Source organism: Falco punctatus (genome assembly GCF_963210335.1).
Source record: "Falco punctatus genome assembly, chromosome: 12".
NCBI lineage: Eukaryota > Metazoa > Chordata > Aves > Falconiformes > Falconidae > Falco > Falco punctatus.
In genome coordinates, this window is record NC_137592.1 from 18,810,432 (window position 1) to 18,828,042 (window position 17,611).

General features: G+C 47.4%; 1 long non-coding RNA gene across 1 annotated transcript in view; it reads right to left on the reverse strand.

Moving 5' to 3' along the window:
- LOC308072044 overlaps positions 1-16,706 on the reverse strand; it is a 24,376-nt gene extending 7,670 nt beyond the window's left edge. Inside the window, exon 1 of the long non-coding RNA XR_013931475.1 lies at positions 1,025-16,706. This is a non-coding gene — a long non-coding RNA (uncharacterized lncRNA). The remainder of the gene's footprint in view (positions 1-1,024) is intronic.
- Positions 16,707-17,611: the final 905 nt, after the last annotated feature.

Sequence of the window (17,611 nt, forward strand, 5' to 3'; positions counted from 1 at the left end):
ATGGCTCCTCTGCGGTGCAGGCAGCAGAGACGAGCTCCCCCTCCCTCCGGCGCTCCGCGGCCGGGCGAGCGCCGACGTGCCCGGGCCAGAGGCGCGTCTCCGGCGGGGGCACCGGGGGGCTCCCCCCGAGGGGGCACCGGCAGCCCAGAGTCACGGTGGGCGGCCTTGCCCTTGCCGAAAGCCACCCGTCGGCCTTGGGCCGGCCCAGGGGCCTCGCCGGGACATTTCTGTTTCCAGCAGGGGAAGGAGCAGAGGCGGGGGAAGGAACTGTTACGCCGGGAAAAGCGGCGGTTTCCCCCGAACTGTGAAAACAGGAGAGCAAACCCTTTGCCCCTGTGCGTCCTTTCGGGACATGTCGGAGACAGAAGCGGCACCGGGGCGATTGAGGACCCGGGGGGACCCGGGGCAGCCCCCCGCCCCGCGCTCCACAGCCCACTGCCGGTGGAGCCCGCGGGGGTCGCTGGCGCTGGGGTTCCTTCGGCGGCCGGGGCTCTGGGGGGGCTTTTTTTAACCCGTCTATTGCCGTAACTTTAACCGGCGTCTAGCAGCTCGGGCGAAGCCGTCACTGAAGGAAGGATCCCGGTCGGGAGTGCAAAAGCACTTGACTCACCTCGCCCCTGGCCCAAGGGGAGGTCATTGCCGCGCTTAACTAAAAGCGCTTCCTCGGCAGGGCAGGTGCTTTCCTGCCAGCGGCCCCGAGGCCTGGGCTCCCCGTGTACCGCCCCCCCCCCCCCAACCGCTCTGTGCTCCGCTCGGGCCTCGGGGGCGGCTGCCATGCGGGGCCCCGGCCGCTAACCCCCACAGAGACGTGGGGCCCGGGTGGGGAACGCGGCGGCGCTGGCGGGGCCGGGCCGGCGGCACACGCTGCCCCCCGCCTCCCCTCGCCGCCCCGGCGGAGCTGCCCTTCTCCGTCCCGCAGCGGCGTGGGCTGGGGGTTCACACCCCCACCCCCCAAAAAAAATATCATCCCCTTCTCAGCTCGGAGGAGCAGGAGTTTCAGGGGGAGAGGTGGGTTTGCTCTCACGTTTCCCGGCGTTTCGTGTTACCCGACGGTGAGGCACCATCGCAGGGCGTCTCTGCAGCGGGCTCAGGGGGGTGGGGGGTGGGGTTCTCCTCTGCGGGGGGTGGGGGGAGTTGCTGGGAGCAAGGATGAGGGGGCAGCGCGGCAGGACGGCCGCCGGGCTGGGCAGCATCGCCTGTATGAGGAATGTAATGCGAGGGCGAGCGGCGTCAGCGCAGCGTTGGCGCGTTTTTGTCGTTAGATGTGCTCCCATCGTAATAGTTGTTTATATTTACAGGGCATTCCTGAACGCAAACCACACGCTCAAATCATCCCTAGATGAATCTGGGGTGGGTGAAAGTCAGTACTTCCCAAGGACAGCGCTGGTGACAAGGGCAGCTCGGGTCAAAATCGGTTTAGTTTGGTGTTACCTATTTATAGAGATGGGACATCTAAATAAAATTAAAGAAACGGGACGTCGAAATGTCTCATAAACTGTTGTGAATCTCAATGGATTTTTTTCTTTGTTCACATCACTGTGAACACAATTTCATGCTCTTTCTAAAAATACGACTGTATATATAGTATATTAATAGAAATTTAAATATGTCAAAATTAAAAAGACTCCTCCATCTCAAAAGACCGCTCCAAAACTTTTCAACAATTTCAGTGTCTTACAATGTTTTTACATAGAAATGTTGTTAAAATTATCTTCTTTTTTTCTGCAGTCAATATGGGTATTTTCAACAAATGGGTATTTAATGTTCCCTATTAATATTTTTCATATTGATTTTGAAATATGCTTCATATAAGCTTTTGAAAAAAACCCTACCTGCCCTGTCTGTTGAAATCATAGCTGCTGTCACCCAGATCACTTCTGTAAGAAAAGCTAAATAAAATAGCTATTCTGAAAAGCAAAATGTTCATCTGCACCAACCAGAAAACAGTTCATCTTAACTCTAAAGTACTCAAAGGTGCTCTTTAACATGTTGCTTTCAATCTATACACAATCTTTATGTGATTATTTTTTTCTATTAGGTGACTTTTTTACAACAAACATGTAAGCAGATATGTGTACATTTTCTATTTAGGTACAATAAGCTTTAAAACATAGATTCGTGGGTGTTTAATGTTATTAACAACATTATAGCTACAGAAATTCAAATAATAAATTCTAACACATTTGAAAAGGATTTGTGTCTTTCCTTGGATTTTTTTTTCAGCCAAGAGCAAAAGTCTGGCCCTGTTCTTTTTGAAGACAGTGGCAAAGTTCCCACCTACACCCCAAGGATCCGTGAAGTCAGTCAGAGTTTTTCCATGGACTTTGGATCAAGCCCATAGCATGAGTCAATTTAAGAAGTGATTACTTCTCTCTCATAGAAATGCACATTGCATTTGCTTAGATAACTACATATTGAAGATTTTCTTTCCACCCCCATATTCTAGAACCTTACACGAGGAAATTCTTTAGTCAAAATTTCCTTGAAATGAGTCCAGCTCTCCCTGCCCCCACCAAGCACACACCTCCAGTTTGGGACTTGCTCTGGATGGCACTGCTCTTCCCGTAAAACCATTCTTCTTTTCGTTGCTGTTCACTTTCTGACCTGTCTTTCCCATAATCCTCCAGCAAATATGTCTCCTTTTGTGGGACAGAGAACCAGGAGATTCTGGAAAAGGAGACCCAGGGAATCAATGGAAACCCAACGGCAGCACCAGACACAGAGATGACATGGAAAGAAAGACCCACTGTCCTCACCCTTCATTTCTGGCACTAACTCCCCTACTTTCTTTGCTCCACAATCTCCTCAGCCTCACCTTCAATGAACGTGCCCCGAGATGAGTGGTATTATATTAGCAGGACTGGCTTTACTGCCCACTCTGCTAGTTACGGAAAACTCACCCACCCCTTGTCGCTCACCACCCACCAGAAGGAAAGGGCCACCATCTCGGTGAACATGGTCTCTGTGGAAGAGCAGGCTGTTTGGGTAGATTCTGGTGAAGAACACAGCTGTCTGTGACCAAGAAAGATCCTCCAAGGACAACAGTGCCTGCAGCCCTGCAGCCAGCATGGGGCAGGGACAAGCACTGCATGGGGGGGCCCATCCTGCAGCCTGGCTGCCCCCGGGTGGGCCCCGGCAGCTGGTACACGTCTATCTGCCATACCTAGCTCACTGCTCAGCCAGCACCAGCAGGGTGGAAAGGTGAGCCCCTTAGTACAGTTCCAGCTTGCTGTCAGTCTGCACTACGTGTAGTTTGGCTGGACCCCAGAGCCCGCCTGGGAATCTTCAGATCACATCTGTGTTTGATTACATCTGTTTGGAGCATCTGTTTATGTCTATCTGTGGCATTATAAAGGAATCGCCAAGGCCTGTTCTGTTATGTCATGCAGAATGAAATGGTGTCAGCGAGGCAGTGCTGCAGCACAGTTAGTGACCCAGCCATCAGCGGGGCAGACCCAAGGCATGGGCAGAGCAGCAGCACCGCAGCGGGCAGCCCCCAGTGTGAAGCTGAGATGGGGCAGCACTGAGGTGCAAATGGGTTGGCTGGGTTTTATCCATCCTATGCCAGTGCATGGACCCGCTGCCACCAGCGCTCACTGACATTTCATCTGTGAAACCTGCCTGTGTTCCTGTGCGCCGAGACATTTGTGTAATTAATGTTCTGTCATTTCTTGCAACCCCCTGTTCTCCAAGGAGTAAATAATGGTGACTCCTTGTGGGCTTGCTTCAGGGGTGGTGGGTTGGCTGATGTGGATAAGGTGCAGCTGTGGCTGGTTCCTGCAAAGTAGTTAAATAGCTGTAAGGGGTATGGATGAGGAGGAGTTAATGAAGAGAGACTGGGAAGAAGCAGAGGGAGGAGAGAGAGTGCCCTGGATGTAGGAGAGACAAGGAGAAGGATGCAGCAGAGGCAAGAAGCAGGGTGGACTGGCCTGAAGAGGATGAAGAAACAGCATGGACAGTAGATGAACCTTTGAAACCTTGTGGAGAATTGGTGGCTGTGCTGGGGCAAGGTGTGCTAACTACTTATTGCAGTTACCCTGGTACGTGATGGTAAAAGCCTTGTTGCAGCCAGCTAGTTTTGAGAATGCTGTGGCAACTCCTGGGTAGGCTGGAAAAGCTTGTGCAATATTTATGTGTATTTCCTAAATATGGACTTGGAAACCTGTGGTTGCTGGTCCCAATGCTTTCTGCTCAGGTGTAAACCATCAGTGCTGTCATCTCTAGCTGGTGCAGCAGTACTGGCTGAGGGAGGCTGGTGCAGGAGCAGTGAGGACAGAAGCTAGACAGAGTTGTTAAATAACCCAGCATTTATTTATGGCATAATAGCAATTAATTTTGCCTTTTAAATTTATGGCAACTGTATCTAGTTTCTGGTTACACTAAGCCAAAAATAAAATTGCTGCTTTGCATACAAGCAGATCACTGACATTTGATATTTATTGAATCAATTTGCTTCTATCATTTACAAACAAATAATTTTTGTTCAATTGAAATAGACAGCGGAAGGCAATGCTGCTGTTTATCTGTGATTGTGCTGAAATGGTGGACTTGCCAATGCAGTGGGGTTTTTAAGCAAATCTGAAGATCTAAATGAGAATGCTTTTTTTAAAAAAAAAAAAATAAAAGAGGGACAATGTATTACTGGGATCCCATAACCAACTCATCACAACAGATGTGTGCTAATTTGACTATCCATTACAGAGTGAACACTAGCGTGAGGAGCACCCAGTGTGACCTGTATGCTTCAGGATACTGGTACGTCTACAAGCACTTATAAGCAAAACCAACCGAAGTGTTTTACAGCTGAGCAATCTGGGACAGGGAACTGGCTAACAAGCCTGGAAGTCCAAACTATTGATAACCCAATATTAACTCAAACTCCTTTTAAGATTAATTTGTAGATCAAAACTCTCAAGAAAAAGGGCTTTATAAATTTCCTGACCATCTGAGAAAGACATGTGGAAGTGTCACCAACACATTTTATAGTGTCCTGAACTGAGTCTAGCCTCTGTTAGCTGTGAAGTGTAGCCTCCTCCATCAAGGCTGGTGTTGCCTGTGACCCTTAAAGAACGCTGCCATTGATTAAACAGATCTGTTTTCTCACACTGCAAAGCCACAAACCTGTATTTTACCTTTCACTGCCATCAGCATTCTCTCACAGTACAGTAATAGTGTTGGTTTTGTGGTCTGATAGGACATAATGTAGTGTGTGGGAAGCTTTCCATGAGAGCCTGTTCTCCCAGAACTGCCAGCCATGTTGCCAAGGAAATGGTGGTCATGGCAGAGATTTGCTGGCAAAATGCTATCAGTAAGTCAATTACTGGTTCTGTGATACCAAAATATCACAGGTGATGTACATGATCTCTCAAAAGTGCTCATTTCCTTTTATCTACTGGTAGACTTATTCCCCCCCTGTAAATAAATATGGGCTCAAGGGAAATACTGTTTTGCCATTTTCATTTTATAGTATGGAATTTACAGATTAAAAGTCCCCTGTCATAAGCTTACGCCATACCTTTTCAGTGTCATCAGGGGTGGAACAGTCCACCTCCAAAATTAGACGGGTAGCACCCATAAGGGTAAGGTATAAAGAGCTATAGGAAAAATAGTGTCCAGAGATTGGATTGTAAGTAGTGTTGGCACTGCCTTGAAAATGGTCTAGGTATCTGTTTTATGTGGATGGGATAATATTTTACAGTTTTCTGTCTTTACAAGGGAAAAGACACACATCTTGATTTGTCTCTGCCAAAGGATAAATCCCCTTAAATAAATCTTATATTTTATGCAGTATTTTATATATACATACCTATCTCGTTTCTGTTAAACCTCAGGTTGCTTCTTGTTGATCTTCCTTGAAGTTCCTCCAGTTTGCCCCTACTGTTCAAATAATACTGTCATGAATTTAACATTACATGGCAGCGGAGTGGGATCAAATGAGAGCTACTGTAACTCAACTCTGACATACACAAATATGCAGATCATTTACCACACCTTGGACGGGTACAGCAACGTAATGAAGGGGCATATGCACCCTGGCATTCACTAGCTTGTCGATTTTTACTATCTATTAATTATTTTTCATAGATATCTTTGTATGTTTCTCAAACAAATCTCATACTGTTCATTTCTACCCACATTCTAATCTCTCTGGATTCATTCTCAGTTCAGCAACATTCCCTAACCCAGTGTCATTTTAAAGTGCCTGTAATATGTATTGTATTCCCACTGGTCGTTAATGAAGATGTCAAAGATGATGCCAAATACAATACTGCTCTCACTAAATACTCCTTTCTTGATTTGATACACTACCATTAAAATTGATGGGTTATTTGGAGCTGTTCAGGCACCTTTCCAACTTCATGCATGCTCTCAGGAATTTCAAATTAATTTCCAGGTAAGATTTCACTATGAAACAATCTAATAAAATACATGTATAGTTACTGTACCTCTTTCATCATCCAGTTTTGTGATTACATAGGAAAATGAATGATTAATTTTCCATGTCAAGATTCTTTCTTGACAGCCCTGTCGCAATCAGTTTGCACATGTAAATAGGTCCAATGCTTCCCTGAGTTTATTGTACATGTGGTATAAAATAAGACTGACTTCTAGCCCCAGGTGTGAGGAGTGGCCAGGAAGGATGATGGCAGTCAGGGAATGTTCTCACATGGGATAATTAATCTGGTGCACTCCCAGCTACCTTTTTTTTTTTTTTTCCTCCTCCTTTGGAGCAATTTGAACCCAAGCAAGGAGCAGCCTGTTGACTGAATGAAATAGTGTGCCACAGGACCGCTCCTGGTGGCTGTTTTCCCTAGAGGATTTCAGCATTTTCTCCTCACATGAATGATGTTCTATCAGGGAGAAGACCCTTGGAGCTTCTAGCCAAAGGTAAGGTTCGGTACACATCCATGGCAGGTTGCATACAGTCAGCAAAGCAACCTAGAGCTGGAAAACTCCAGTTGTGGCCAAAACTAAGAGGAATTCACACTAACAATTTTCTATCTGAAAATACAAAATCATCTAATCAGGAAAGGTCAACTTCCTGTGGAAAGAAGGGAAAAAATATTTGAGATCTGCATTAAATATTTTTCTTCTGTTGTGGTGAGGATCTCACCCTGTTCCTCACAACATTGGTGGTTTACCTCTTAATGTGCTGGTTACAAAATGAAGCAGCTCTTTAACACCCAGTTTAGAGTAGGCTAGGAGAAGCTCTCCAGTAATCATTTTACAGGAGTGAAGTGGGCAACCTTCTTGAGAAAGAGTGGAGCTCCTGAAGGTTCTGGATTGGTAACATAAGTGAAGTGTTCCCCATTTAGCCACATGACATAAAGAGGGCGAAGACTGTGGGCAGAGCAGGACTCGCCTGATCCTCTCTTGACTGCAAACACCAGCTTTAGAAGTACAGGCAGCACCACCTGAGAAGCATGAGGTGGTCAGCACAAAATGATTGGCATGGCAGTTTGGACAGCTCTGAGCATAATGTGTGAGGTCTGAGGGGAGGTACCCTTCTCCTTGCTTCGAAGACCTGCTCCATCTGGAGTAACCAGAAATCACAGGTTAGAAAGAAGGGAGAAGTGCTGATGGTAGGCAGGGTGCTTGCAGAGGATCTGGATGGATGGAGCTCCAGGTTTATGAAATCTAGGCAGCAAAAGCAAAATAAACCAAATCTTCTATTGGGTTTAACTGGTGTGTTACAGAGATGACATGGACTCTGACCAACATACTACAACAAAATGGACTTCACTTGTACCAAGAACTCATCTCTTCTCTAGCACCAATTAATCCCTTCTTCACTCTCCATCACAGAATTACAGAATGATGGAGTGGTTTGGGTTGGAAGGGACCCTAGTGATCATTCCGACCCTCCTGCCACTGGCAGGGGCACCAAATGCATCATCTACCCAAACACAATTTCATTTCTTCAGCTTCCATGATAAGATCCCTCCCAGCTGCCATGGGCAGAGGCCAGGCCAGCTGATGCCCCCTGAGGTGCCCCTCCTATTCGGCCCTGTGTGGCAGCCCCGCACCACGCTGAGGGGACCCTGCCACCTCACACTCGGGTCGGGCCCCGTCCTCCACCTCTCCGAGCGCCCCAACAGGGGCCATTGGCCCGCAAATCCATTCTAGCCTCGAAACCCGCTGCTGCAGCGCTGCTCCCAGCCCGCTCGCTCGCAGCAGGGTCCCTGCCCGCCCCCGGTGACACACTGCCGGGCTGGGCACCCTGCCTGCTGCTGCCCCCCCGCCCGCGGCTGCCCCCCCCGCGGCTGCCAGGCGCCGCTTTGGTTCGAGGGCAGCTGCCCGGCGTCCCGCCACGCTGCCCGGGCCGCAGGGCCCCCACGCCAGGGCGCTCCGCTTCCTCTGCGGCTCCTCCGGCACCTGCCCTCGCCGCACGCGGCACACGGCACTGGGTGGCCGCGAAGATGCACGCAAAGCGCACGGTGCAAGTATTCGTCCACCACCCACCCGCTCCCGCCAAGCCAGCTCCCTCCCTCCCCGCTCCCCCGGACGTCACGCTGCCACCCACACCGCCGCACCTCCCCCGCCCCGCGCTGCCCGGCAGCCCCCCCCGTCGGTGCCGCCGCAGCCCCCGGGGCGCCCCGGCAGCGCGGGCAGCGAGCGGCGGCACCTGCGGGCGGGGGCGCGGCCGCCGGCCCAGGCTGAGGCCGTGGCGCCACCTGCTGGCGCGGCGGCGGCGGCGGCGGCGGGTGCGCTCCCGCGGGCCGCGGGCGGCAGCCGGGCGGCCTGGCCGCGGGGGTGGCAGCGGCGGGCGTGTGGCGCTGTCAGCGGCCGCGGGAGAACGGGCGGTATTCCTGATGCGTGCCCAAGCGCCGTTAGAGGCACTGATCTGCTAATAGGAGTTTCTGACTTTTAGAGACGGATGGCTGGGCTTTAATTGTTAGCGGTATTTTAAAGAAGAAGAACTTTGCACTTCCCATTCGACGGGTCTGTTAATAAGACCATCTTTTACCACAGAGCGATACTTCCCGACGCCTGCCACTGGAAGGCAGTGAGGGCAGTGAGGGCATTCCCTCCAAAGCACCTGGCCTCCCCGGGGCAGGGGCAGCTACAGGTGTCACAAGGCTGCTGGCCTCACGAGGCCACCAGCTGGGCGCCACGTGTGTGGCGTGTCATGCCTCCCATGGGCTGGCTGGGTGCCACACGTGTGGCGTGTCATGTCTCCCGTGGGCTCGCTGGGTGCCACGCGTGCGGCGTGTCATGTCTCCTGTGGGCTGTGGCAGCTGCGGTGAGAAGCAAAAATAAACAGATGAAAGGGCCCCGCTCTGTTTTCGCCTGTGGGCTGAATCGGCTTCAGTGGAGCCACTCGGCATCCAAGCCAGTGTGAAGGCAAAGCTGGCCCCGTGGGTGTGGGGGTCCAGCAGAGAGGGGAGCCTGTCCTGGCAAGAGCAGGGGGGGGGGATGCAGGGGGACAGAAACCATTGTGCAGCCTTGGGGCAGGGAGGGAAGGGGTGGTCAGGAACCCAACACAGTTCAGTGCAGGATGCAGCCGATTCTCTCAGGTGAGAAGGGTCAGCAACTCTGGTAGGGCTGGGTGGTGACTCCCTGAGCTGTCTCCTAAAGCGCTTTTACCCTTAGGAACACGGCAATGGGCGTGCTGCACCAGACTCCTCCACCCAGCCCACTGCCCTGGCCACTGACCCACTGCAGGTGCTGCAGAGAGAGGTGTATGAACCCCCGGCGTCAGCACTCTGCAAACACCTACCTCATCCCCATGGGCCAGGCGGTGACTAGACCCCAAGGCGAGGGATTTATTCTACCCCATTTTAGTAACCATGTATGCATATAAGAGCTAGAGCGCTACCCAGTCCCTATCTGAGACTGCTAGCTATGGCTCTAGCTTCTCTAGTTTACTCAGAAGAGTCTAAGAAAACTTTGGTTCAGGCCATTTGTCCACGCTCCTTCCAGCCTCTTTCACTGGCTTCCTGGCAACGACAGCAAATACTCTCTGCTGCTTATTAAAGTGTGGGATTCTCATCCTATCACCCAGCCTTATCCAGTGGGTGATGGTTCACATTGTACAGTGTGGTCTTAGAAGCAGAAACAGATGCTGTTCATGTATATTTCATTGAGCCGACCTGTTATGCAAACCCAGGCAGTGACTGATAAAGCTTGCGAATTCTTTTGTCCATAGATTCACGACGTGCCCTACATTCTGCCTCCATGCTACCGTACACATCTCAGCTCTTCAGGTTAAAGCAGCTTCTCCTTCAACCTGGTAAATGTGACAACTGTTAAAATATTTTACATGATCTGTAGGAGTCACATGTGCCTTCTTTCAAATGAGCTAACGCAACTATGGCTTAAATTTTTTTTAAATAATCCATTACCTGCTTAACTGATTAGGTGTTGACATTGATTTCATTCGAGCATGTTGTGGAGGTCTTGTCAGACCTTGTTAAGCTAGAAATGCTTCTGCCACCACTCGTACATGACAGCAGACCCATTTTCTAACTTAATGGCATTGGCTTTATTAGGAGTGCATTTGCCATCATTTATCTGTCCAATCAGAGCTCTATAGCACTTGGCAGAAACTGTAGCAGGGAACATTTCTCTTCTGTAGTGATATGTAGGTCAGTCATACAACACAGTATTTAGCCTCCACTGGGACAGGTACCATGGCATGAAGCCAGCCACTGGAGTTTGCTCTTGCAGGCAATTTGAATAGAGCTGAGTGCCCAGTAGCCCAGATATCCAGCGGTCTTAGGACCTTAGATCCAGACCCACAAAGGTGAGGAGTATCTAGCACCATGCTTCTTTTATTAAAGATAAATACCTCAAAATACAGGATCTGTGGTGCTGGGCCATTGGAAACTTTAAGGGATTGCTTTCTTCAGGATCAGCCTCATTTCCAACAAAAAGTCAATTGTAACATCTAATTTTCTTGGTTCGTAGCTCTTTTTTAAAGCTTAAATTGTCAGGGTCCTATGAGATTTCACTGTAGCAGTGAGTTCCCCTGCACTCTTTTTAGAAAAACGACTTTCTAACAACAAAACTCACTGAAGTTTTGCATCGATCTTATGAGATCAGAGTTGAGTCCAGCATGGAGGTTCTGTTGTCCTTTCCCATCTCTCATGTTGGCACTCCCTGCCCTCCTCACCCCATGCACTCTGAGCTCACCCTAGTCCAGAGGGAAGAGTGCTCATGTAGGCATGCAACATTTCTTAAATATATGACAATATAGTCAGTGTTAGAAGATGGTCCCAAATACCTGATGTGCAATAATGGAAGGGAGAGATTTCCTCTTCTTGCTCAAAGTTTGACTTAGCATCCTTAACAGATGGATAAGGGCTGATCAAAAGTATCTAAAAATTGAACACCTTATTAGCAGACATACAGAAATGAGATTAAATGTAACCAATTTAGTAGATCCCAGGTCACAAAATCCCCTCCACATTTACAAAAAACAAAACAAAAAAAACCCCAGACAACAAAGTCCATTGACCAAGACACAGTTCAGGAGGGCTAGGTGTGTAAGCATCTGGTAGCAGAAGAGCTGAGCATCAACAGTCCTTTCTAGATTCAGACAGGAGCAGGTAAGACAAGTGTCATAACATGAAGCCTCAGAAACGTTGCAGTCCCAACTGATGCAAACACAGGATGCTGGACTGCAAAGTCTCGGACCTCTCTTGTCATAAGAGCAAAAGAAAGATCATATTTTCCTGCAGAATTAATGTCTCCAAGACACGTTTTGTCCTGCACAATGTCAAAGCCTGAAACACAGAGGTACAGGCTGAAGTAAATATTTGCTGTCTCCCTTTCAGTACTCGATGTTTTTCCTTCCATCATGTGGCTGACAGTTTTATACCTTCATTAAAATTGGGATGATGAGTCTTTAGAGCTGATGCCTGCATTACATCACACATTAATTAGTGAAGCACTTGACCAGGAAATGAGATGAGCTTTGTAACTCAATGGCAATCTAAATCCAAGATGAAGGTATCAGGTGACAACCCTATAGACAGTGACATGGAGCCGAGAGAGTTCAGAAAACCTAAGGCACAGGACAGCTAAACCCTGCTGCAATATAAATACTTAGGTTACTCTGACTAATTTTAAAAATGTAAGTCTAGATTATTTGAACTAGACCCTGACAACCTAGCTCAGGGATGTATTTAAGTTCCAGAAGAATGCCCAGGTTGCCTGCTTTTCAGCACCGCTAGACCCCCAGGGCACCTCTGTGCTGTGCATCCAAGCACACTGTCAGGCTCTGTATAGGCTAACCGAGCAGAAAAAGGGCAAGAAAGGAAGGGACAGGCAGGAGTGAAGGGCAGGCGAGGGCTCTGCCCTCACAGTGGAGCATTCTGTCTTTAGTGCAGGATTGCCCTTGCTCTTTCCATCCTTCCTGGCTTTGTGACTTTGCATTCCCAGCCATGCAGCCAGCCGGCCTTCCGCAGGAATGTGGCATTGGTATGAACACCTGATGGACTGGAGGTAGGTTCTGGGATGTAGTCACAGCTCTTCAACTTGGTAATGTCCTGGGGATGTTTGGATTTCTGTGCACAGGCCCTAACACTAAGATCTAACATTTTCTCTGCCCTTTTTTTTTTGGTGCTGATATCCCTCTTCACCTATAATCTCAACAAAGCATTCTAATTCCAAGGTGAACGAAAACATCTGATGTCCTGAGGCAGGAAGAGTTTTCAGATATTCTGCCCCCATGCACCTAGCACATTTTGTAATTTGGCTTTTGACAGTTCCCACACAAAACACCAGCTTTCTGGATTGCCATTCAGAGACTCCTACCTCCCTCTATTAACTGCGCATTTGTCTACCTGACTCATTTAGATGTACTGGTCATCTTCTTGGAGCTAAAGTGGTTTGTAGTTTCAAGCTGCTCTGTAGAGGAAGTGTAGGGGAATGAAGGCAGGTTAATTAACATTGATAATATACAGCTGTGGGCTGGCTTCAGGGGCGGTGGTTTGGCTGACAGATAATGTGCAGCTGTGGCTGGTTCCTGCAAAGTAGTTAAATAGCTCTAAGGGGTATGGAAGAGAGGGACTGTATGAAGAGAGACCTGGAAGAAGCAGAGGAGGAGAGTACCCTGGCTGTAGGAGAGGTTCCCAGGAGAAGAAGGGGCTGGATGAGAAGCCAAAGAAGAGAGAATCCAGATGCAGCAGAGGTGAGAAGCAGTGTGGGCTGGCCTGAAGAGGACAGCACAAACAGTAGATGAACTGTTGCAACCTTGTGGGGGATTGGTGGCTGTGCCAGGGCTAGGCATGAGAACTACTTATTGAAGTTACTCTGGTATGGGGTAGTGAAGCCGGCTAGTTTTGATAGTGGTGCAACACTGCTGTACCTAAATTGGGTGATTTGGATCTGGTCACTTGTACAAACCTATTGGATTAGTTTACCTCCATTAGAATCAGCTACTGCCTTGATGCCTTCTTGGAGGATAATACTCAACCTGTTTGAGTAAAGATACTTCAAATTGTGTATGGATTCTAGCTCCCTATAGTAATTCTAAATCATGGCCCAAATTTGCCATGAATTCAGTTTGTAGTACTGCCATCTTCAGTGACATTACACTGCGGGATTTTCATAGGAGGTCTATGAAAACACTTTCTTTAGGTCAAGGGTTAAAGGTCTGGAAATTCACCCTCTCAGAAACATCTTCATAAATCCTACATGATGAAAAGTCTTTCAGAAATATGAGCCCCTCACAAAGAAGATGAAAGTTTGCCAGACAAAGTTTTTCTCATTTTCAGGTGACTATGACCAATGAACAGTAAGGTGGCAGGAGAGCCTTGTGATTAACACTCAGCAGATTTTGTTCATGTCCTGGCTCTGTCTCTTATTTCTATACCTCTTGGCCAGTGCAAAGGAAGTAACTGGATGTGTCTGAGATGTGCTGATCTGCGCAACAGCCTTTTTGTCTGGGAGTTCCTGATGGCTGCCAGACAGAGAAATCCAGTAGATTCCTGGTGGAATCTATGTAGGGCGATGGGCTACCTTTAAAAGCAGTATAGTCCTACCCAAAAATGACAGACCTGGCAGGTCTGTATTCCTTGTCTGACTGTATGCATCTTACTGTATGCAAAATTTATAAATTGGAGACAGTTATTAAATGTATAAAATAGGGTTAACAATCCTTTTCTCTTACCTACTCATGTTGCACACTTTATCTCCCAAGAAGACAACTGCATGCTATACCTACTATGCAGAGGCCTGATCCCATTTGGGACCTCTAGGTGGTACTCTAATATAAAAATGTAATAAACTGACAGATGGATACTTCTAAAAATAATGGCCAGTTTGCGGGAAAATGCCACAAAAGGAGTAACTGGGTTAACCAAGTTCCAGCTTCCACGGCTGGACTGTATAAAATATATGCAATGAACAAGCACGGCCAGGAGGAGCTTTTTTTGTTCTTCAGACTTATCTGATGGAAAGTCTACACTACTGCTAACCTCTTCATGTCTTGCAAATCCATTTTCTTTACCCACCATTAAATACCTTCCAGGTAAAAAAAAAACAGCCAGGCATAGAAAATAGCCTCTTGCTATAGAAGCCAATGCATGTCCAATGGGTGACAGGAAAGTCAATTTTCCCTCTGCATTGCAATGGGTTTTCTCTGGCAGTCCCTTTGAACAAAGGTAACTGTCAGCAGGAGGCTATCACACCCTGCTCTGGAGTTTCTGAAGAAGGAATGTCAGAGATTCAAAATCCCTGAAAAGGGAACACCCCTGTCAAGGGCAGGCTTTGAAGTGACACTAAACATATATTTATAATTACAGATGAGGCAGTATAGTATGCACAAGGAATAAAGACATGCAGCATGTCCTACGGGCATGGCAGGAGAGGTGACATGCATCATGAAGCCTTGTTAAACTGCTCACTGGGGCTAAGGAAACCTGAGGCTGGTGCTTCCTATCACTTTTCATGTCACAATGCAATCTTTTTGCTTCCAGGAGTGCGCACACTTCACATGCACTATTGATATCCCTTAAATACATGACATAACTCTTAAGCCTACCTCAAGAAGGTAACATAATCTTGCTCACATACCCAGCGCGGACGCCAAAAAGGATGCAGGGCAGATTTTTAGGTAGCTCAGCTCAGCATGCTCCCTGTGAGAGGCCTGAACTCAGGCAAACAAGCCTCAGGAGGCTCACTTGGAAGGAGTCAGAGCCTTCCTGCCATTTGCCTGGGAGGCTTGGAGAGAAAAGCAAAGCCAAAAATGGCCAGAATGTGTACGTTTCTATTTAGAGATCTGGTTGTCTCCATCCTTTGTGTGTGTGCACATATGCATGCAAGAGTGATTATGATCTCAGATTGAAAGCAATTTATTAAAGCAGTTGGTTGTTTTCCTAATAGGAAAACATATGTGTATGCATATAGACAAATATAAACATACAAATATGCATATCTGTGCACAGCCACCTTCCATGTACTAAAGTCTACAGCACTCACTCCCCTAGTCAGGAAAATGCATGGGTGCTACTTTTTACTGCACAAGATGCCTGAGCGAGTGTCCCTAGAGAGTCAGAGCCCCCCAGCATCTGTTGGACAACAGTGATTTACCTCTACTACAACTGTGAATGTGTCCAATTGTCCAGATGACAACTCCTCTCCATCCCACCAGGTACAGGATCTGCATCCCAACTGCAAGAAAAAAACTGAGCTGCAGCTTCTAACCAAACTGGGCTATAGTTATGGTGAGTAAACATTCCTGTAGATTGCATTAAAATTGCAGCATTTGTCTCACTGAGGTACCTGCCTGTGGCACATGCATTGATTTTCCTTTCCTAGGAATGGAGAAGGCTGCAAAGAGCAAGATTTAGTTTCAGCAAGTGACATCCATCATTATTTAAACCATACTTTCCCAGTGTGCTTTATCCTGAGGGAGAGCAGACACGTGATGCCTGAAAATGATGCATTTCCTGTGTGAATCTGATTATAGGATCACTTCATGGACAAAGTGTCCATCTGAACGACACATCAACCATCGCTAAACAATGGATGGCAAGAATTTCTGACATACTGCTACTTCTTGTTTATGTTCCATACATTCCTCTCCACCCATAGAGTTTAGTTGATGATGCTCTTTGTATTTTTGCCTGCCAGTTTTGATCAAGCCCATATAAAGGAGGATGCATGTTTAAACTACCACAGCATGAGTAATTTGTATCAAATACAGGTTTGCATTAAAGCTTTGGTTTATTATTTGATGGTAAACTTATTTTAAATCTTCAGGACTGCCATTATGAGGTGGGATGCCACATCCTAGCTGGAATAGTGATCAAATCTGAATGCAAATCATCCTTTATATAGCAGTGATTTCCTCTCCTCCTCTGTGCATGTGCAATGCAATATGTTTGCTTTATTTTAGGGCTCACTTAGGCTACAGGATTTTCTAGTCAATTCTTTGCAGTCACATATGACCCTCTTCCAACATAATTGAGGCCAGACCATGGCCATCTTCCTCACTTTCCTTACACAACAGCCACCCTGTTCAGACAGGATTCTGATCAGATAAGCAGCCCATCTACACAGATTATTCTCAGTAGCAGGTAGGATTTATGAGCAGCCCATGTGAAACTTCACTCCTTTCTCTTGAAAGTAATAGACATTCTCTTCTAAGGAATAGTTAAGCATGGCCTAATTTGCAGCATGGCTTGGCCCTGTGCACCCAAGGGAGATTGGTCTGGTCACCTCCAAGGCCTTTTGGAGATGTTAAGTGTGGTAGACACTGGGCAGAAAGAATTTAAAGGCACCTGTGTCCATAGAGCAACTATACGGATACAAAGTTAGGTCTTGGGAGCAATATGGTCTGCAAGATATTTGTGGGACTGCATAGCTGACATGCAAAGCATACATAGCCCCCATAGCTATGCAGCTCAGAGGTCCAGTGGCATGGGCAAGGATGTCATCTATGTTTTCATACACTGGCTTTTTTGCACAACACAACAAAATAAACTACCGGGAGGTGAGTCTGCACTGCTCTGCTCCCTTGCCACATTTGTATCAGAGCCTTCTGGGGGAATCTGGAGAGCTCCCTTTGTACCCTTCCCCAGAGGATATCTGTACACACTATTTACACACATTTTTTCATTTGGGATGTTTTTCTGCATCTGGGAGAGCTAGTGCACTGAAGGACCAGTCAAAATGTTTACAGAATAGACACAGTGAGTAGGTTCTCTCACTTGAGGAAATAAGGGTTACAGCCTGCCTAAGGGAAGTCATCAAAGCACCACTTCAGGTCTTTGGCAAGGGCAAACCATGACTGTCTGATGTAATTATCTCATGAGTCTTAACTGTGTAGTATATGAGCACATAACATATTGCAACTCAGACTTGCCATCAACTAGTAAGAAGGTGTAGAATGGGCAGCACCGAGATGCTTAGCCCTTTGGAGCAAGGGCGTGCACAAATGCCCCTAGAGAGTTTTCCCGATCAGTTTCTGTGATGAAAATTTCCATATCAGAATTTGACTCTTATAAGCAGTTTACCACATATGACAAAATCTGCCACCCTTTTTTGAGAATGATTCTCTCTTATTTTTATACCTTATGTGCTGCATGAGCCTTAGTGTGGGAAAACAACATACTGTGAAAAAAAGACATAAGATTATTTTGTGACATGCTTATTTATA